This window comes from Perognathus longimembris, chromosome 4, assembly GCF_023159225.1.
Source record: "Perognathus longimembris pacificus isolate PPM17 chromosome 4, ASM2315922v1, whole genome shotgun sequence".
NCBI lineage: Eukaryota > Metazoa > Chordata > Mammalia > Rodentia > Heteromyidae > Perognathus > Perognathus longimembris.
Window position 1 is genome coordinate 64,924,997 of NC_063164.1, and position 23,225 is coordinate 64,948,221.

Consider the following 23,225-nt stretch of genomic DNA (forward strand, 5'->3'; position numbering starts at 1 on the left):
TATGTTGGAATACAAAGATAACAGGGTGAAAAAAGGATGGAGAGAGGGAGGGAAAAAAGGAGAGATGAAGAAAAGTGAGTTAGTTGGGTATAATTGTCAGATAAAATACAAGATGTTCACTTAACTTTTAATATCAGATGAATGATAATAAGTACTTTTTCAGTATAAGTATGTCTCAAATATTGCATGAGATATAATTATGCAACAATGACACAAAATCAGACAAAGATCAGATAAATTATTTTTTTTATAAGAGCTAGAAGTTAACCAGAAATTCTGTATTTTTATTTGGTATACTCAGCACCTCTGCTCGGAGAGTGAAAAATCCATTTACCAATCCAGTTACATGGTGTGGAAGAGACAAAAAAAATGACCATTTCCTTTCACATCATCCTCCCATAGGGAATGGTAGTACTGTCTAGACTGAGACATACATACAAGGGGAGAGAGTGAGAAGCTTGCTCTATTTGTGCTGTAGAAACCACGAGTATTTGTGCCTAGCTTGGGGACATTAGCTTATAGGTGACATTTAACATAATGAAGAAATATAGTGAGATCAATAAGCTATTGAAATGAAAAGCAGCTTATGGAATTAGATATGGTTGGCTTGAAAAAAGAAGAGTCATAGCTGTGTAATTTTTTTTTCAAATATCTCTCAGGCAGAATAAAGTTTAGATTAATTTTGTATTACCCTCACAACAGAGATTCTCCGCTGTTATGAATCCCAGACAGTTTTGTGAATCTGATGAATGCTTTTGACATTTGATGTAGTTAAATAAACACACACACACACTCACACACACACAGACACACACCCATACTACCATGTATTTATTAGAAACTTTCAGGAAATATATGCCTACATATTTAGGAAACCCTCAGACTTGCTGTCTTTCTGGAGGGTAGATATAGGAAGAACAGAATAGCAGATATCAATTTTATCGCTTTTAAGAATTTTCTGGTGAATAGCATTTTCTGGAGCTGAAATACTATTAATAAGCTACCTATCACTGGTCAAGCCTAGGCATGGTTATGTTGAAGAGGAGGCTTATAAATATGGTGGAGTTTTGGCTAGTTGAGCTCTAATTTCTTTAAAGCATTGAGAACCAATTACATTCTACCAATTTTACATTGGAAGCCTCATATAACATGATTGGTCTATAAGGCATATGGTAATCCTGTTCAGACATTGGCATTCATGTATGGCTTTATGGAGTATTTGATTTATTTTAGGACTTCTGCTTGATTTCCTCTTGGTTTGCCCCATAATTTTCATTAACTCCATTTGGAGTTCTTTTTGGGTTTGGCTCTATGGACCAGTACCCATTTTTATTGCAGTAATAAAGCTTTAAAACTGAAATATAAAATCGTGTGTTAGTTATCAAATTTCCTTAGCTCATTAGCTCCTAAGGAATAGAAATTGGAGTTTTTCAGGATAATCTTATAGAGGGATCTGCTCCATAAGGTTACCAAGGTCGTTCTGCGAATCTCGACCATACTTCCCATGAGCATATTTTCAAGAAAATTTTAAGTGCTGGAATGACCTTATATTGGTTTTGTCAGGGAAAGGTCAAGGGAGGGAGGGGGAGGGAAGAGAGAGAGTGAGAGAGAGAGTGTGAGAGGGGGAGAGAAAGAGAGAGAGAGGAAGGGAAGGGAAGGGAAGGGAATGGAAGGGAAGGGAAGGGAAGGGAAAAAGATGGAGAAAAGAGAAAGGGAAAAGAGAGAGAGGTAGAGAGGACAGAGGAAGAGAAGGAAAGTAAGGAGAGAGGTGAGACAAAGCTAGGTAGCTAGAAGGAGAAGTGCTGTGATGCTGCAATTCCAGTTACTTTTACTAAGATCCTCCTTAGGATTTCTTTCCACCTCAGAAGCACAAGTTTTCCTTAATGATAATTAGATATTTGAGGGGCTTCCAGAGAAGTTTGGAATAGAACCATATTTATCTTGCTGCCCAGAAAAGGGCACAGAGATAGATGGAATAAGATCATTTCCAAAGGTGTAGACATCTCATTATAAATACAAACTGAAGGATACATTGCTGTGGAAGCATTTATCATGATGTCACTAATAAGGCTTCATGTATATGACAAAAGTGTTTAATTTATTCTTAAAGTATACTGAGGAAATATGTTATTTTTCTTTTCGTTTTCCTGAACTGTAGGTTATTTGAGAGATTTCCAGTGTAGATTCTCCCACAGGAGAATAACCTGATTCATAAAATGTCAGCTACTTCTGGTGTTATCATAGAATATTAGAGTCATGAGAAGAATGTGTGGGGTTGTTGAACTAGAGGGTAGCTGAATGATGTCCAGGAAATGGCACCTGATCTGAATGGCGAGAATGCAAGTGCTGCCATCTGAGGACAGTCTAAAGATACACACTCTCATCTGTCTGGCAATATGCATGCTACAGTGAAAAATGATTGATGCCTGTCACATTATGAAAGTTGTGGGTAATTGGAACCAGACTTAAATGCAAATGAGCTAGCATATGTGAATGGGATTTAAATAGTTTCTGGCACATAGTAGGTGTTCAATAAATGTTAATTCCTTTTTTTGTCAGAGCTTGTTTGAAAGTTAAAAGAAGAAATTCAAACACAAATAGAAAGACATGCACGTTTCTGCAGGTATTAAATATAAGAAAATCTGATACTGAAAGAGATGATCTTGGTAGAAAAAATAGATGAACTAGTTTCAAAATGGATTTGGTTAAATACAGATTTGATAGATAGGTGATAGTTATGGGAACCAAATTAAGTGAAAACAGGGTTGGTATGTAGAAGGGACAATGTCTAATTAAAAAAAAATTGGTGTTTTTCTCAGTGTAAAAGACACATATGTTAAATAGTTTCTAGAAAGACAGACAAAAACAACAAAAGTCACTTACATCATCATTTAGTAAACTGTACTCTTCAACTGTATATGTAGCTTATAGTATTTAAAAATATACAGTAAGATATATTATTGCAGTACATAGTCATTTGGTATTTATTGTATTTAATGGAGCAAAGAATTTTCCATCAATACAGTCTGTCATTAAATGTTTTTATAATATAGTTTTAGGTGATTTGTATGCCACAATATAAAGAATAATTCATATATAATTAATTGACTACAATTGGATCATGCTGATTTCCCTAAGGCAGCTGTTTGAAGCAGCATCTATGTGTCCTTCTAAAAATATATATTTTTTCTTTTTACCTTGTTTTTAGGTACGCGGTCCTGCTATGTAGCCCAGGCTATCCTTGAACTCATGATCCTCTACCTTAGCCTCCTGAGTTCTGGAACTATAAGCATGTAAAACCATGACTGTCTGAACAAAATTTTATTGAGTTCCATTACAAGAAGTAAAATTGCATTAAAATGTTTCAAGCTTTTAATAGGTATTTGTCAAATTTAACATGTTATAGTTTAAATTTGCATTGATCAAGTATTAAATAATATTAAATATTCTAAGTGTATTTTTGGGGGGAAGAAGTGATGTTACTTAATATATTTTCTTTAAGGTTGTATTGATATGTTTAACCTTTTCTTATTCACTTGCAAGGTTTCTATATATTGTAGGGTAGTTGAATTTTTTTCATGCTATCTATGTATCTATCATCTATGTATCTATTTTTGTATTTGAGAATTTTTTAAATTGTGTCTGGCCCGCTTCTACTATTACTGAAACCAGTGAGAATGATACTTCAGTTACCTACAACTTTGAGTCTGAAGCTACTAAGGTATCCTTCCTGTGTGGGAGAGATGGGAGCTCATTCTGGGATTGTGGCAGCTTAAGCAGTGCAATCCGAAGTAACAGTGCTGATGAGGAATTGTGAATTTAGCAGATTCATCTGTGCTATGATTTTGGTTGTGATTCTGACTGCCACATTTCCCCTTATTTATTTTTTAATGTTTTTAATGTTATTTTTGGTACAGCTTATTAAGGTATCACATACAGAAAACCTTGTGTTGATTGATGAATACTGATAAATATGTACCATTTTATAACCATCATTACAATCAAGATATAAACCATTGGTTTATTTATTGACTGTTTACCAGGAACTAAGCATGAATCCCACCACAGCTCTTTCTTGTTGATTCTATTTGCCAATAAGGAAATAGTTGTTAACCGGCTTACATCAAACAATTTAGTTGGTGGCTGAACTAGGATGTAAATGGAGATAATTTCCATTTTTCACTGCTTCTACAAATCCAAGGAGGTTTTCCCAGTTAAAATGCTCCTAGTGTTTTTTTTTTTTTGTTTTTGTTTTTGTTTTTAAATTTCAGACCTAGACTGATTCACCCCTTCTCAGGCAACCTGGTGTTGCCCTGCTCCCTGGAGGTCACCATATTGATGCCGAATTTAGTGCGGACACTTGATGGACATAGTGCAGTGCAGCCCAGAACTCCTGGTCTCAAGCGATACTCTAGGCTAAGCCTGCTGAGTAGCTGGGAATACAGATGCATGACACCGTGCCTGGCAAGCCTATATTTTACACATTTTTTTCTATTTCAAAATTACTAATATTCAAAAGTGTATTTGAAAACAATATAAAACTCAGTCCAATATGGTTTCATTTTCCCTGTGGTAGTAAATTTCCTAACATGGTAATTGACATACAAGGTATTTGTATGGTTTTATTCTGAGTCAATTAAGTCAGTATACATACACACACACACACACACACACACACACATATTTATACTGAATTCATCTTTATTTTTATTTATTTTTTGGTTATTTTTAGCAGCATTAATAATTCTTTATTAATTCTCATTACTGAGAGTCCTAAATATAAGTACATACAAATACCAGAAATCTAGGATATAAACATATGCTGAACTCAAAATAATTTTTCAAGAAAAGGTTCACACTCATTTAAGGTTTTTTAACCCTTAATAATTTATATGAATTTCTGTGCACACACAGAAAACTGTTAAATTCTGTAAACATCCTAGATTTTCAAATTTTCATTGGGATCAACTCTGATATTAAAATAAGTTGAAATGTGTTGTGGGAATATAAGCAATGAATGGCTAAAGCTGTGCATTTAATATATTTATACATCTTAGCTGAAATACAGCTGACCATGAAGACTAAAAGTTTGACAAATACTGTTTGCCTTCATTGTTATCCTTCTGTTAACTAAGAAGGCAAGTGAATGATTTTCCTTCTTTTTTTTAAAAAAATAATTACTTATTTAATGTCAAAGTGATGTACAGAGGGGTTACAGTTTTATACGTTAGGCCATGGGTTTATTTCTTGTACTATTTGTTACCTCATCCCTTATTCCCCTCTCCCCCTGCCTCTTGCCCTCTCCTCCCATGAGTTCTTCAGTTGGTTTACACCAAATGGTTCTGCAAATATTGCTTTTGGAGTCGTTTGTCTTTTTATCTTTTGTCTTTCAATTTTGATATTCCCTTTAACTTCCCAAGTTCGAATACCAGTATATACAGTATCCAGAGTATTCAGATGAGATAAAGTGATAGCGTGGGTTCAACCACAGAAAGGGGACACAAGAGGATCATCAAGAAAAGAAGCTTTGGTTTCACATGGCATGTTGAAAATAATTACAACAGTGATATAACACTCGTTTCCATAACATGGAGTTCCTTTCTCTTAGCATCATCTTCTTCTTAGCATCGTCTTTATCTTATAAGAGCATAGCTATTGAGCTCTTGTGATCCTCTGCTGTGACTAGCCTAAACCTGTGCTAATTATTCCCTATGAGAGAAACCGTAGAGTCCATGATTATTTGGGTCTGGGTCATTTCACTTAGTATAATTTTTTCCAAGTCCTTCCATTTCCTTATGAATGGGGGGGGGGGGATGACATTCTTTCTGATAGAGGCATAAAATTACATTATGTATATGTATCACATTTTCATGATCCATTCGTCTACTGAAGGGCATCTGGGTTGGTTCCGTATTTTAGCAATGACAAAATGTGCTGCGATGAACATTGTTGTGCTGGTGGCTTTAGTGTGTTCTTGTTTGTGGTCTTTTGGGTAGATGCCCAAAAGTGGGGCTGCTGGGTCATAGGGGTGCTCTATATTTAGCCTTTTGAGGAATCTCCATACCACTTTCTGGAGTGGCTGAACAAGTTTACATTCCCACCAACAATGAAATAGGGTTCCCTCTTGGCCACATCCATTCTTCATTTATTATTGTTAGTTTTCTTGATAAAGGACATTCTTACTGGGGTGAGGTGAAATCTCAATGTTGTTTTGATTTGCATTTCTTTTATGGTCAGTGATGTAGAGCATTTTTTCATATGTCTCTTGGCCATTCTCATTTCCTCATCAGAGAAGTCTCTTTTTTAGTCTTTATCCCACTTGTTGAGGGGGTTATTGGTTCTTTGCGGTTTTGTTTTGGAGGAATTTAATTTTTTTAGTTCTGCATATATTTTAGATATGAGGCCTTTGTCCATTGTATGGCTGGTGAAGATCTTTTCCCAATCTTTGGGCTGTCTGTTTATCTTGCAAGCTATGTGTTTTGTCCTGCAGAAGCTCTGCAGTTTGATGCAGTCACATTTGTCCAACCTTTCTTTGATTTGTTGCAATTCTGGGCCTTTATTAAGGAAGTTTCATCCTATGCCAAGGAGCCCAAGTGTTTCTCCTACTCCTTCTTGTAGTGTTTTCAGGGTATCTGTTTTTATTTCGAGGTCTTTGATCCATTTGGAATTGATTTTGGTGCAGGGTGTTTTAGTTTTAGTTTGTTGCAGGTGTTGAACCAGTTTTTCCAGCACCATTTGTTAAAGAGGCTAAATTTCTTCCATCCTATTTTTTTTAGCTCCTTTATCAAAGATTAAGTAGGCATAGTTCTGCGGGTACATTTCTGGGTCTTCAGTTTTGTTCCATTGGTCTTCAGGCCTGTTACTGTCTGTGCCAATACCAAGGTGTTTTTATTACTATAGCCTTGTAATACAGCTTGAAGTTTGGTATTGTAATTCCTCCAGCACTGTTCTTTATGCTTAGGATTGTTTTTGCTATTCTAGGTCTTTTATTATTCCATATGAATTTCAAGATTGCTTCCAACATTTCATTAAAAAATGTTGTTGGGATATTAATGGGTATTGCATTGAATTTGTAGATATCCTTTGGCAATATTGCCATTTTGACTATATTAATCCTCCCAATCCAGGAGCATGGGAGGTTTTTCCATTTCCTTAGTTCTGCCTTTATTTCATTTTTCATGTTTTTAAAGTTCTCATCATAGAGGTCTTTCACTTCTTTGGTTAAGGTTATTTCTATGTATTTTATGTTTTTTGAGGCTATTGCAAAAGGAATTGCTTTCCTGATTTCGGCCTCGGTCTTCGGGTCATTGGCATATAGAAAAGCCCTTGATTTTTGAGGGTTTATTTTATATCCTGCAACTTTGCCAAAGTTTTGGATCAGCTCTAGTAGCTTGGGATTCGAGTCTTTGGGGTTCTTTAGGTACAGTATCATGTCATCTGTGAAGAGAGAAAATTTAACTTCATCTTTTTCTATTTGATCCCCTTTATGTTTTCTTCTTGCCTAATTGCTCTGGCTAGGAATTCTAGTACTATGTTGTAGAGGAGAGGAGAGAGCGGAATCCCTGTCTTGCCCCTGATTTTAAAGGGAATGGCTTTAGCTTTTCACTGTTTAGAATTAAGCTTGCTGTTGGTTTGTCATAGACTACATTTATTATATTCAGGAATGTCCCCTGTAATCCCAGATTTTCCAGGGCTTTTTAAAAATCATAAATGGGTGCTGGATTGTATCAAACACCTTTTCCGCATGTAGGGATATAACCATGTGATTTTTTTCATTACCTTGCTCCGGTTGATGTGGTGGTGGATTACATTAATTGATTGCGTATATTGAACCAACTTTGCATCCCTGGGATGAATCCAGTTTGATCATGATTTTTTTGATGACCTGTTGAAGTCGATTGGCCAGAATTTTGTTGAGAATTTTTGCATCAATGTTTATCAGGGAAATTGGTCTATAGTCCTCTTTCCTTGATTAGTCCCTGCCTGGTTTGGGATGAGGGTTATACTGACATCATAGAATATGTTTGGTAGTGAACTTTCTCTTTCAATTTCATTGAAGAGTTTGAGAAATATTGGTGTGAGTTCTTGTTTTTTTTTTTTTTTTTGGCCAGTCCTGGGGCTTGGACTCAGGGCCTGAGCACTGTCCCTGGCTTCTTTTTGCTCAAGGCTAGCACTCTGCCACTTGCGCCACAGTGCCACTTCTGGCCATTTTCTGTATATGTGGTTCTGGGGAATTGAACCCAGGGCCTCATGTATACAAGGCAAACACTCTGGCCACTAGGCCATATCCTCAGCCTTGTGAGTTCTGTTTTGAAGGCCTTGTGGAATTTTGCTGTGAATCCGTCTGGACTGGGGCTTTTCTTGGATGGGAGATCTCTTATTGCAGTTTCTATTTTAATGCTGGATATGGGTCTGTTTATAAGGTTTAAATCTTCAAGGTTGAGTTTGGGGATATCAATTTTTTTCTAGGAAATCATCCATTTCTTCCAGGTTCTCGAGTTTGTTGGCATAAAGGTTTGCAAAATAGTCCTTTATTGTGTTCTGAATTTTTGTTGTTTCTGTGGTGATGTTACCTGTTTCATCTATGATCTTGTTTATTTGGGTGTGTTGCCATCATTTTTTGGTCGGATTTGCTAAGGGTCTCTCTATCTTGTTAATTTTTTCAAAGAACCAACTCTTTGTTTTGTTCATTCTTTCGATTTTTTTTTTTTTTTTTTACTCCAAGTCCTTTAATTCTGATTTGATTTTAATTATTTGCTTCCATCTATTGGTTTGTTGTTCTCTTTCAAGGAGCTTAAGGTGCTTCTTTAAGTTATTGAATTGCTGTTTCTCCATTTTGTTGATGTAGGAACTCAGAGATATAAATTTTCCTCTGAGTACTGCCTTTGCTGTGTCCCAAAGGAGCTGGTACTTTGTGTGCTCATTTGGTTTATTTCCATAAACATTTGAATTTCTGTTCTAATTTCTTCAATGACCCACTGATGGTTCAGCAATGTGTTGTTTAGTGTCCATGAATTGTAGGATTTTCTGTGGTGGCTGTTTGAGTTGAGCTCTAATTTTATTCCATTGTGGTCTGAGAGAATGTAGGGAATGATTTCCATACTTCTGAATTCATGCAGATTTTCTTTGTGCCCTAAGATGTCATCTAATTTGGAGAATGTTCCATGTGCTGCTGAAAAGAATGTGTAGTCTGGTGTTGCTGTATGGGATATTCTATAGATGTTGGTTAAGTCTTTGTTGATTGGATTGGTTTTGTATTGTTTTTTGTTCTTTCTTCATGGATTCTAGGGAAGCTTCAGTTCCTGAGATTGGATCCTCTGCTTCATCTAGTCTGCTCTGTAGACTAGCTACTTGATCTTGAATCTCCCTTCCTTCTGACTGGTCTTTCTAGATGGCTTCCATGTCTTTGCTATAATTTTTTCTTAGGTCCTATATGTACTTCTTTACTTCATTAATTTGGTTCTGAGTGCTGTATCTCAAATCTTTTAGCTGGTAGTGATCTTTTCATTGGACTCTTGAAGTTCATTTATCTTTCTACTTGTGGAGGCGATGAAATCCTCTATTAATTTTTGGTTCACTCCTCACGCTCTAGAATAGTTGCCTGAAGAGATTCAAACTTTTCATTTAACATTTTTATCAGCAGACTTTCTAGAGCATTTTGAGGGTTCTCTTCGAGGTCTTTGATTGACTGCTCTGCTTCCTGCTTGTTTTGAGTGGGAGATGAGATTCCCTTGTTTGCCATCTTTCTTGTGCTTCTTCTGCCCATTTGGATTAGAAATGCCAATCTACAAGTATCTGTGAGGCCCGTTTAAGACCCAGAGCAGACCTTACCAAGCACTGTTGTAAAAATCTTAGAAGTTCACAATTATATACAGATACCTTCCCTCTCTCTTTTTTTTTTATATAAAAGCAAATTTGGTGTCACCAAAGAATACATTTTTAATATAACAACCCTGAGCCCTGTATTCAGTCGTTATTTATTTACCGTTTTACCCCTATGAGAAATTTTTGTTCTTACATTTAGTTCCTTTTGGACTGGTGGGATTTCTCTATGAACCCCTTTGACTCACTCAAATTGAACAGGGATACCCTATATCTGATAACCAGGTGTCAATGGAGTATGGAGGTCCTGGAAGTAAATTTAGGAGGGTAAGTTAGGGGTAGTGAAGAGAATAGAGTAAAATGAATGGGGGATGATGATTTTAGTTTAGTTTCAGTGAAGTAGAAAGGTGAAGAGTAGAATTGGTAGAAAGAATGAGGCTAAAATGATAGAGAATGGAAAGTCAACAGGAAAGGGTAAAGGTGTTAGTCAAAGGAAAGTAATTTTAAAGAAAGAAAAGGTGAAAAGAGAAACAAAGAAAAAATATGGCAAAGCAAACATACTATACAACAACAAAAATATTACCAAAAAATCCCAATAAAACAAACAAGTAAAAAACGGAAAACAAAGAACAAACGACAATCAAAAATGAAAAATAAAAATTAAAATTGTTTAAAAAAATGGAGTCTTCCTTGTTTGGATGGACTCTTTCCAGTTTCTGGTTTCCTTGCGATGGTCTACAATCTATTTTCCTGCTGCTTGGATGGTTTGATTTGCTTTCAGTTTTCAGGGGGTGGATCTGCTCTGACCCTCCTCCCCTGTTAGTAAAATCCTGGGGCTCTGTGGTTTGCACAGCTTGCAGGTAGGACTTGGGTGTCCTCTGTAGCTGGAGGATGCTGAACAGTCTGGAGAACCATGGCTCCTCCTGTCTGCTGTGGGGCCACTGCCTTTAATACCTGTCTCTGAATAGGCTGAGGAATCAGCAGGGCGGGGCGCTTCTGGCCTGGTTTACCAGGCTGAGGGCCACTTGCTCGAGGGAGGTTTCTGCCTCCTGGGTGGGGTGACCTTCTCCTGGGTGGAGCTAGCTGTGGAATTCAGTTTGCTTTGCTGCTGGGAGTTGGGCATCCTCTGTACAGGGGCCATTTATCTGTCGTAGGAACTGTTTACTCTCCTGTCTGATTGTTCCGTGCTGCCAGTAGCTGCTTGCAGCTTTTGGTTTGATTTTAGAATTTCTAGCTGCTGGTGAGTCGGCAGCTGCAGTGTCAGCAGGGCGGGGTGGGGCGGGGCTCCTCTCCTGAGTTTACCTGAGTCTGTGAGCCATGGCCCAGAACGAGCCTCTTGCCTGGGCTGTAAGACATTGTCCTGGGCAGACCTGGCTTTCACAGTTCAGTCACTCTTGCCCTTTTCAAAGATGGCCCCTTCGTGCTCGCTTCCCCTGGCCCACTTTAGTTCCAGTCTGCTCTGACTGGATCTATGCCAGAGTCAAAGATGGTGCTTCGCTCTGGCATTGGGGGAAGGGCTACCTTCCAGATACTGCTCTGTGGGTGTGAGTGAGAATGTCTTTCATGGGGTACTAATGCTTTCTCTGTGATTTCGGCCCTTCCGTGCTCAGCCTGCGATCTGGGTCTGTCTGCCACCATCTGGAGGATTTCTCCCTGGTTGCTGCTGTCTGTTTTAGGTGTGTGGAATTCTGGGTGCTGTGCTGGTGCCGGCACTGGTATGGCAGTGAGATGCCGCCTGGAGCTCAAATCTGTGTTTTCAGGCCAGCAACGTTGATTTTTCCTTTCTGGCCAGAATCTCTATACTTTTATAACTTAGTTAAGCTGTCTTTCTAGGAGTAAAAGTTTCTCTGGAGTGGTAAAACTAGGATGTCAGAGGGAGCTTAGTCAGAGGGAGGACTCTGCTGCTCCTCCACCGTCTCCCCGGAAGTCTAAGATTTGCTTGTATTGTTTTTTGCCAGTCCTGGGGCTTGAACTCAGGCCTGAACACTATCCCTGGCTTCTTTTTGCTCAAGGCTAGCACTGTACCACTTGATCCACTGCACCACTTGTAGCTTTTTCTATATATGTGGTGCTGAGGAATTGAACCCAGGGCTTCATGTACACGACACAAGCATTCTACTGCTAGGCCATATTCTCAGCCCCTGAATTCATCTTTAGACATAGATGACTGAATGAAGGATGGTATAATTGGACAACAAAAATCTGTGGTTTAATTTTCAATCCTGCCGATGAGAAAAAAACAGAAATTGTTAGGGCAGAATAAATGATTTCTAAGATTGAGGTTGAGTGATGTGAGAACAGAAAGGCACTTGATTAAAGGACATCTGTAGGTGTTATCAGGTAAAGTCCAGTGGGGGTTAGGAGGATGGCTTGAGCTCTGTAGTGAACCAGGGAAATATCTAGGAGAGAGAGAAAGAGAAAAAGAAAGAGTGGGAGGAAGAAGAAGAGGAGGAAGAGGAGGAGGAGAAGGAGGAGAAGGAGGAGGGTTTAAAGAAGTGAAGAGGCTAAGAACTAATCATATACAGAAAGAAGGTTGAATGGAAAACTTGATTTGGAGAAGAGGAAGAAACAATGTGGCATAAACACATTGCAGGGGAAAATATAGACCAATTAGAGAAGTTTAGGTTTAAATCATTAGATATTTGAAGCACCACTGTACACTGGACTAGAGTGGTAGTGTGTGTGTGTGTGTGTGTGTGTGTGTGTGTGTGTGTGTGTGTTGGTCCTGTTGTTTGAACTCAAGATTTGAGGACTGCCTCTGAGGATTTTTGTTCAAGGCTAGAGCTCTACCACTTGCCACTTGAGCTACATCTCTACTTCTAGCTTTTAGCTGGCTAATTGGAGATGAGTCTCATGGACTTTTTTGCACAGGCTGGCTTCAAACTGTGGTCTTCAGATCTCTGCCCCCTGAGTAGCTAGGATTACAGGCTTGAGCTACCTGATAATTTAGAAATAAATATCTGTATTCTCAAAAGATAAAGATGATGTTGAAATACAAAGGCACTTTGAATACAAGTAATTCTTATGGATTTTTATACTAATTTGTTCTTTTTCCTTCTAATCCTTGTCACTTCTTTCTGTAACTGCTTTTGCAGAACAAAAGAAAGTGAGATCCACAGATATTGAGTAACCTCTCTCTCTCTCTCTCTTACTTGCTCACTCTAAATCAGTTGTGGAGCTTGAACTCAGGGCCTGGGTGCTGGTCTTGAGTTTTTTTTTAAATTTATTATTATTATTATTATTATTATTTGCTTACGGCTACTGTTTCTACCACTTTGAGGCACAAATGTACTTCTGGTTTTCTGTTAGTTAGTTGGAGAGAAAAGTCTCATGAACTTTCTTGCCTGGGCTGGCTTTGGTCCAGGACCCTCAGACTTCAGCCTCCTGCGTTGTTAGGATTACAGACGTGAACCCTGCTGCCTGGCTTTTTTATTTTATTTTATTTATTTATTTATTTATTTTGCCAGTCCTGGGGCTTGGACTCAGGGCCTGAGCACTGTCCCTGGCTTCTCTTTGCTCAAGGCTAGCACTCTGCCACTTGAGCCACAGCGCTACTTCTGGCCATTTTCTGTATATGTGGTGCTGGGGAATTGAACCCAGGGCCTCATGTATACGAGGCAAGCACTCTTGCCACTAGGCCATATCCCCAGCCCCCAGATACTTTAATTTTAATATCAACATTTTTGTCAACCACTACAGTAACTATATATTTAAATTTAAAATATATGCGTTAAAAAGAAGTACAATAGAATGCTGTTGTCTTTTTAAAAAACGATCAGCTTATTAACTTTACTTTGAATGAAGAGTGCTCTGGTTTCTGTATGTAGGTAAGAAAAGCAAGCAAAAGTAGGTAGGCTGGTAAAAAAAATAACCCTAAAATTCTGGGATATTTCCTCCCAAGAATGAATGCTTGGATAAAAGAGAGAGAGAGAGAGAGAGAGAGAGAGAGAGAGAGAGAGAGAGAGAGAGAGAGAGAGAGAGATTCTAGAATGATTTAAATATTCAAGTTTGCTGTTATCAGGAGTTAGGGACCTTTACTTGTGAGGCTGAGAGGCATTTTGCTATGTATTTGTTTTAAATATTGGTAAATCACAAAAAGACATCCCTCGGATGGGCAGAAATTCATTCAATGTTTTTCCCTGAGTAAAGTATGCAGAAATGTTGCTTAAATGGGGCATATAATGACTTAGGCCTTTAGTCCTTGGAAATGAACCAAATATGATAAATAAGATGGAAGCTAGTGAATACAGTGTCTAGTGATCACATCATCAGATTTGAAATCACCTAAGCATCTATAGGAAGATGGTGGCTTGAAAGAACTAGTCTTCTCTGTAGCTAAGGTTGAAGAATGTGAGATCAATTAAAGGAAAGGTGATTATTATCAGCTAGTAAATATCTTCCTGAAAACTGGGAGATATTGACCGGATAATCAGAAATAGTCAAAGGCTCCATTAAAAAAAAAGTCCAATGCTTTTCCTTTTTTTTTGGCCAGTCCTGGGGCTAGGACTCAGGAACTGAGCACTGTCCCTGGCTTCTTTTTGCTCAAGGCTAGCACTCTGCCACTTGAGCTACATCGTCACTTCTGGCCATTTTCTGTATATGTGGTGCTGGGGAATTGAACCCAGGTCCTCATGAATACGAGACAAGCACTCTTGCCACTAGGCCATATCCCTAGCCCCTCCAATCCTTTTCTTATGAAAATTATGTTTGTTTTCTTTATCTCATTATTGACAAGAAAATGTGTTTCCACCTTCGAACTTTCCATCTGCTAACATTTGACCTTTGATTTTTCAAACATTTATTAGTCAGTGGATAGGTAGGCCACTCTATTTCTTTTCTTATTTCATTGGCTATTCATGAGAAGGAAATATTCACTCATTAGCTCAGAGAAAAAGCAAGGTTTGTGCATCATTAAAAAATAAATGAATATATATGTTCTTTTATTTAATCAGAAACATAATTTAAAAATATATTAACACTGTCCTTAAAGATCATAAAAAAGAGAGAATGTGGAAAATTAAAGAATTAGGTAAATTAGAAAAGCTTAAAATGAGTAGGTAACTAGTGAAGAAAAAAATTAAATATATTGTATACACAATTGATTTTAATACAGTACCAAGGCAAAAATCTTGTATCTGTGGAATATAGGTCTATTCTTGCTCTGTAGGGCACCTAATCTCTTAGAACTTTGAAAAAATTAAAATAAAAGAACATAGGTAGATCAACAAGTAAAGAGGGCTTTATAATAGACTCTTTTTTTTCCCCTAGTTAATTGGAGTTAGAATCTCTGACTTTTTTTTTTATCTGGTTCAGCTTTAAGCTATTATCCTCAAATCTCAAGACTTCTCAGAACTTAGGATCCGAGGTATAAGACATTGGTGCCCAGCTATTAAAATACATTTGCTAAAAATGAAGAAGAGAGCCAGGTGCCGGTGGCTCATGCCTGTAATCCTAGCTATTCAGAAGGCTGAGATCTGAGGATCTTGGTTCAAAGCCAGCCAGAGTAGGAAAGTCAGTGAGATACTTACCTTCAATTAGCCACCAGAAAACCAGAAGTCGTGTTGTAGCTCAAAGTGGTAGAGTGTTAGTCTTGAGCTGAATTGCTCAGGGATAGTGCCCAGGCCTAGAGTTCAAGCTCCATGACCAACAAAAATAAATGAATGAATGAATGAATGAACTAATGGCAAATAACCAAGCTAATCTTACGAAATATTTCTAATTGCTGGTATGATAACTTTGGCCATGAGACAGCAGAATTAGCTAATCAATCATTCATTTACAACTGTCCCATATCATAAAATTATTAAAAGTAAGGCATGTTTTTAGGAACAAAACAAAAAGAGATCCAAGCTACAAAAAGATTCAGCATACCAGATTTAGTGAGTAAAGGTACTATATGTATGAAGGTACTAAGGTACTAAGTATGAAATATAAAACCATAAAGTTTAAGAAAATGGACATGTGACAAGTCAAAATTACATTTCTTGAAATGAGATCTGAGAAATGAGAGTTATGCTAAAAACTATAGAATTTTAGACCTATATATTTTTATTTTGTCAGTCATGGAGCTTGAACTTGGGAACAGCACCCAGGCCCTGAGACTTTTCTCTCAAGGCTAATGCTCTACCGCTCTGAGCTACAGCATCACTTTCAGCTTTCTGGTGGCTAATTGGAGGTACAAGTCTCATAGACTTTGCTGCCCAGGTTAATTTTGGACCTCGATTCTCAAATCTCAGCTTCTTGAGTAGCTGGTGTGAGCCACCATTTCTGAGCTAGAAAAAAATTTTTTAATATTCACAATAAAGCTTAGAGTTCATGATATAGAAGACACATGAGTTCATTTTGATAAAATGGAGTTGAAGAATGTACATGTTTGTTGATTAAATGACCATTCTATAATTTTCTTTATCCTAAAAATATCCTCAAGTATATTTCATAATTTTTTTGAATACAGTAAAGCAATGGGAATAGGAATCTTTATTATAAATACCCAATTATTGCTCATGTTCTTATATTTACAAAATATAAAAGTAATCCATATGGATTTTGGGATTTATATAAAAATATGTACACATCTGCAGACATACACATGTATAAAATATAAAGATGTATCTACTTATATATCTATATAAATCTATCTCTATCTATTTATCTATCTATGTTTGCATAAGAGTACTAGTTTTGCATTTCTGTCATAAAGCAAGTTAAAAAATTAAAAGATTTATAAGTTTTGTGCAATGCTAAAACTTCTTTTTTCCCCTAGAAGGTGGCTTTACATATATGCTGTCCTCTGAAAAATATAAGAACTCTTTGTGATACAACTGTGCGTAGATTGACCAGTAAACATACATAAAGCACTTAGCACACTGACAGTGTATAGTACTTTTTCACAAATGTAAACATTGATAAAATAATTTTCTATGAAAATTAGACAATGAAATACTAATCTGCCAGTGATGTTTTACAAAGTCCATGGTAAATGGAGTTAAACCACCATATAAGGTAAGTCAGGGAAAATTCATATTTTAACTTGATTATATTGCTTTCTTCGAAATAAACATATTCCCAGCACAGTAACCAAAACTTTTTAGCTGCATGCGTGGTCTGTAAGCAGTATAAAAAATGTTGCTTGTTGGCACTTTTCACGATTTACCATTACCTTTTGAAATCACCAGCAATTTTTCTGTGTTTTTGTTTTCATTTGTAAGAGCAGAGTATTTGATCATATGAGTGAATAAGTATAAAGACTAAGCAAAATTATATAGTCAAAATTCAGTATAAGTTGCAAGATTTTCAACATTAAGATTTTCAATATTAAAATTTCTTTTTTAAATTTAATTTTATTGTCAAGGTAATGTACAGAGGGATTACGATTACATACATAAGGTAGTGACTACATTTCTTTTCAAACTTGTTACACTCTCCCTAATTTTTCTTCCTCTTATCATCCCCCAATCTTCTCCCCACCCAGAGCTGTATAGTTAATTTCCAACATATTATCTTGTGAGTATTGCTGTTGCCTTTTTCTCCCTTTAAATAATAAAATAGACTCCTTTGTATTACCCCTTTAAGATAATAAAGTATTTTTTAAAATTAAAAATAATTCAGTTTTTTGGTGTTTTCTCTTGTGCTTCCAGAATATAGATTTTATTTTTAGAGATGATCTCTATTTGTTTACACCCCACTTTAACTAGTTTGAATTTCAATTTCCTCCTTGGTAATTGTGTCTATAGAAATACTTGTGTCATAGGGCTATTGTGCATAGATTAAATAAGGCAATCACAAAGCATCTAACATAAGAGATGTGACATTAAGAGGTCCTTTATCTGTTTGTTCATCTTCTCTTCTTCTTTTTTTTTTTTTTTTGGCCAGTCCTGGGCCTTGGACTCAGGGCCTGAGCACTGTCCCTGGCTTCTTCCCGCTCAAGGCTAGCACTCTGCCACTTGAGCCACAGCACCGCTTCTGGCCGTTTTCTGTATATGTGGTGCTGGGGAATCGAACCTAGGGCCTCGTGTATCCGAGGCAGGCACTCTTGCCACTAGGCTATATCCCCAGCCCCATCTTCTCTTCTTTTCACCTCTATTGGTAGTCCAGGTTTTGGGCCAGATGAAACCTTGAACTATGAGATGATAATTATCTATTACCTGGGAGTGGAATGAAGGTTTAGATTAAGATAGAAATGATGGGATTATTTGCCACTTGAGTAGCCTGGGAGATAGAGGAGAAAGCCAGGCAGAGAGGCTAGGAGATGAAGTAGGCTAGATGAGATATGAGAATCTTGGGGACCACATGAAAGAAAATGGTGTTGTACAGAAAAAGGAAGAGGTAGGTTGGTACCTTTGTGTATGCTGAGAAAGTCCAGTGATGCTAGTTGGAACCATTTAACCCTCAATAATTTTCAGTGCATTGGTCTTGAGCAGTTTCAGCCTGGATCTTTTAACCCCTCTTAGGACAAAAGGAAGTCAGGAGAGAAACAGACAAGAAGAGATTATATTCTTTCTGACTTAGAACTGCCATGACCCCAGCTTTCTGAAGCATCTCTCACAGTACAGTAGTGGCCATGTTGGAATGCCAACAGGGCTCATTCCACTCAATTACTGTCATTCGTGATAGGGTCTCAAAATTTAACCTCTCATCCCTTTCAACTCTAGCACTATTTTCTTTTGGTTCTCCCATTTCCATTTTGGACTTTACATCAATGTGATATGAAGCCATGGACGTTTGATGAAGAAAAGTCAGATATATAGGATTGACTAAAAGGTTCTCAGTGAAAAGGAAGGTAGAGAGACAAGTTAATTGAGACTGTTGCAGAGTCAAGTGAAGGATGGTGGTTGTTTGACCCAGAATGATGGTGATGAGAGAAATTAGATTTTGGGTATATTTTGAAGATGGATTCTGTATGATAAGGAAAAGTAAGGAATTAAGGATTGGGCCTAGTTCCTTTAACTGAGTTGGAGAAATGTATTTTGTATAAAATTTATTTGAAGAAGATAGTATTTATTTGAGATATAAGTATGTGTGTATTATAATTTCCTACAGACTCAAGTGAAAAGATTGTTTCAAAAGAGATTGCACTTTTGATTTAATGCTTTTATCTCTCAATCTTTAATTTAAAAATACTAACTTCAACATGTTTAAAATAGTACAAGAACCAAATATCATTTACCTACATGCACTTTTAAAAATAAAGTCTTGTCATTTATTTGTTATTCTTAAAGACTATTTTTGACTAGACTCAGACTTAGAAGTAGACGCTCTCAGAGAAGACAGCCTCCATCTCTTGGCAATCTCTTCCTGTCATTTTTTTTTTTTTTTGGCTTCCTTCATTCTCTTAGCCAAAAGCTTAGCATATTCTGTAGGCTTCTCCTTGTTTTTCTTAGTACGTTGTTTCTTCAGAGCAATAGGGCAGCATTTGTGTTGCAGGACACATGGAGTAACAAGACGCTGAATCTTGGGTGCTTTGGTCCTGGGTTTTTTACCTTCTTTGTTCAATAGTTTTCGAACAACATATTGGCGGACATCATCTTCTTTAGAAAGATTGAAAAGTTTGTGGATTCTGCTAGCACTTTTGGGTCCCAGGCGGTGGGGTACAGTGATATTTGTCAGTCCAGGAATATCTTTTTCTCCTTTTTTTTTATAATAACCAAATTGAGAACACTCAGATTGGCATCCGCAACGCAACCCCGAACAGATTTGCACTTTTTCTCTCCAGTTCTTCTTGGTCTGTAACAGTAGCAAGCGTACTAGGCCATGAGTCAAGACACCCTGCTTCATGGGACAACCTTGTTTGTCTTTCCCACCACTGATTCCGACCACACAACCCTTCCATGCCTCACCCAGAGCATCAGCGGCAACTTCTGTGGCCATATGCTTCTCATAGAAAGTACGGAGTTTGTGTTCATCGTCCACTTCAATGAGTTTCTGACAGCCAGTGGCTGGGAAGGAGATATTTAGTTTCATGTTGAAGCAGCTGCTCGCCCAGGAGGTGCCACGGAAAAGAGTACATGCATTTTTTTGAGGGTTCATTTGCTTTTTTTCTTCCAGATGTACATACAAACATATTTCTATTCTCTAAAATATTTCAAAGTGTTTTGTAGCCATCATACTCTTCACTCCTAACACATGACACATATTTACTAAGAATAAGAGTATAAAATAAGACTATTCTATACAAACACAATACCAGAGAAATTAAACATTGGTACGTGCTCTTAGTATAATATACATACAGCCCACTGAAATTTTCTGTTTTCCAAATACTGTTATTCTTGATTCAATCAAGGATCAAGTTGTGTTTCTTCAGTTTCCTTTCCATCAGGAAAGGGTTGGCAAATTTATTCTGTAAAGGCTCAGAGAGTGAGTAAATATTTTACTCTTCATGGGCCACATATGGTTATAACTACTCAGCTTTGCTATTGTAGAGCAAAAGAAACTGCAGACAATATGTAAATGAATAAATGTGACTGTGTGCCAATAAAACTTTATTTATGGATCATGAAATTTGAATTTCATATAAAATTCATGATTCACAAAATATTACTCTTCTTTTCATTCTTTCCCCCAACATTTTTTAAAATATAAAAGCAATTTTAGTTTATAGCATATACACAAACAGGCAGCAGCATGGATTGATTCCATAATTTGGCCTATAATTACTTAATCACCAATTTGGAATAATGCATATTTCTATTTTTTTTGCTTTTTTTTTTATCACATTGACATTTTTGAAAAGCCTGTGCCTGTGGTCATGTTGAATGTGGACATCAGATTAGTTTGATTGTTTCTTCATTATTAAATTCAAGTGAAATATTTTGGGCAAGAGCATCATACAGCACGTCTTTCCCCTGTCTCTAGTCAAGAGGTACACACTTTTATTTTCTTTTTTCATGTGAATCTCCTCCTTACTTTAATTCACTTTGTGAGCATAAATGGGAGATTTCTTATTCATTTGAACATGTCCATATAGGAAATACCTATCAGTGCATTTGTATAATAAATGCAGGAGTAGGGCGATAGATTGTAAGATTTGGAATTCTGTAGAATTCAAATCTTGATTCTTGATTAAAAGAGACTCACACAGACATGAGGATCCTAGTTTCTTCTATGGTTAAGAATAGGTTCTTAGTGTTCTTCTGCCTTGTGTCTATCACTGAATAAACTAGTGTAATAATCAGTAAAAAGGTTTGCATCAGAGCTGGAAAAAGGAGATAATGAGAAATACATTAACAAAAAAAGAGAGAAAGAGATTTACACGTAAAGGAGCAGGAGGAAGATGAGGCCACAAATGCAGGATTAAGGCTCAGCAAGGAGCTTAGCAGGAGGTGCTATAGAAAAAAATCTTTTAAATAAAGAAATTCATAATTGGTTGCAAGGTTTATAAATAGACCAAATAGACAGACTTTTGGGTTGAGTTTTTGAATCAATATGAGTTCTTTGTTTCTTTTTCTTACTTTCCTTTTGAAGGAAGCTGACCGCCTTTTACAATGTCAGACTAATGAGTTCACATGAAGTCTTAGAGGTGTACAGGAACAGATTTGAATGAACTTGAGGAAATCAGAAAGAAAGTCCATGGTAATTAGTGAGCTTGAGAAAACATCCAGGGCTATTATTGAGTGAGGAACTTGGCAATGTCCAAATTCTATACTTTGATTTTAAGATGATTCAGATTTAGTTCTTGTAATTTACAAGAGGCTGTGAGTTGGCAGCTGTTTCACATACCAGATGTAGTTTTCATTAAAAGATATTTTGATCCAAAATGATTCTCCTCAAGAGCAGCAAATGAGGGGGGAGGTATTAAGATTTCTGTTGGCATTATACTATCAATTTTTTACATGAAGAAAGCAACTGATAATGTTATGAGTTTGAAATTAGTATCATACAGTACCACAGAACTCAGAAGTATGGCAAAAATGTCAGGTAGGCTTAGTTGGAAATCAAGTTAGTTCATATTGATACATGCTTATATAGATGAAGGAAATTAGAAAACAAATGATCATATGGAACTTAAGCAATACCTAACTGATTAATGATTCCAATTCACTGTGGGATAAGCACAATGGAATGAGTATTCATCTTTAACTATGGCATACATTTATTTATGATTTTGCTGATTATATATTATAGTGTCTATATAATTCTTAGAATCTACAACCCAATTCACATTTCATCCTCTCCCCCTCACCCCAACCTTCGAGCTAGTCTTTACCAAAAAAACAAAACAAAACAAAAAACCCCTGTTTAAACTCCTATTGATCATTTTTGTAAAGGTCTGGTTCTTCATATGAGAGAATGTGTAATATTTGTTTTTGGTCAGTCTGGCTTATTTCACTTAACTTGAGGATCTCCAATTAAAAATGAAGTTTCTAATACAAAGTAAGGAGTAGAAGCAATTCAGAATAAGCCACATGGTATGGTTAATCAGAAGCTTCAAGTGTACTACTTCATGGTGATCTGCAGCATTATATATTCCAATAACTCTTAAAATAAGAGAAAATGTGATGCTTTGGTATGTCTTCACATTTCTAGTCAAATGTCACGCAAGAGTAGCATGACACTCATAGTTATGACTGGCTACAAATAAGCAACTTATTGCATGATATGACAAAATTTTGTTTTTTCAAAATATCCACTATGTGCCTAATTTAAAGTCTGCAAATTACACCATTAATAACTGTACTGAGGTTATGACATTGAGTTCTTAAATTGCTATTATCATGTGAATGTAGATGAAACATAAAAGGGACTTTGAAAAACAGTTAGGGCCAGTTGTTTGCAAGTGAAAAGCATTGAGCAAAGAAATGGGAATGATGCTCTTAAAGGATATAAAAAGTGTACAAACAGTAGCTCTACAGCAGTTTGATAATAAAAATTTGAGAAAAAAAAAACAGTAGCTCTACTTTTTCATCTAGATTTCTGTAGGCCTAGGCATGAAATTAATGTGAATATTTCACCATAGTGAAACTTTATTTTTCCCTATTTTTTCTATTTTTTCTCTATAAGCTGTGTTATTATTAATTATCATGATATTAAACTTTTGGCATATTGTTTGGCTAAGACAGCATATCAACATTTTATTTAAAAAAACAAATGAGAGCCAGGCATGGATGGTTCATGCCTGTAATTCTAGCTCCACAGGAAGCTCAGATCTGAGGATCATGCAAAGCCAGCCCACGCAGGAAAATCTATGAGACTCTTACCTTCAGTGAAGCAACAAAAAGCCAGAAGGTTGTAATTCAGGTAGTGGAGCACTAGTCATGAGTGGAAAAGATCACCAGCACTCAGATCCTGGGACAAGTGTGTGCGTGTGCACACACATGCACACGTGCGCACGCATACACACACAGATTGAGTAAGCTAACACAAAGAGAGCGCGTGAATTTCTGTTTTAACCAGTAGAATTACTG

The 23,225-nt window shown here is 36.8% G+C and overlaps 1 pseudogene; it reads right to left on the reverse strand.

Annotated features, from left to right (window-relative positions):
- Positions 1 to 19,004: 19,004 nt before the first annotated feature.
- LOC125350007 lies at positions 19,005 to 19,805 on the reverse strand (annotated as a pseudogene).
- Positions 19,806 to 23,225: the final 3,420 nt, after the last annotated feature.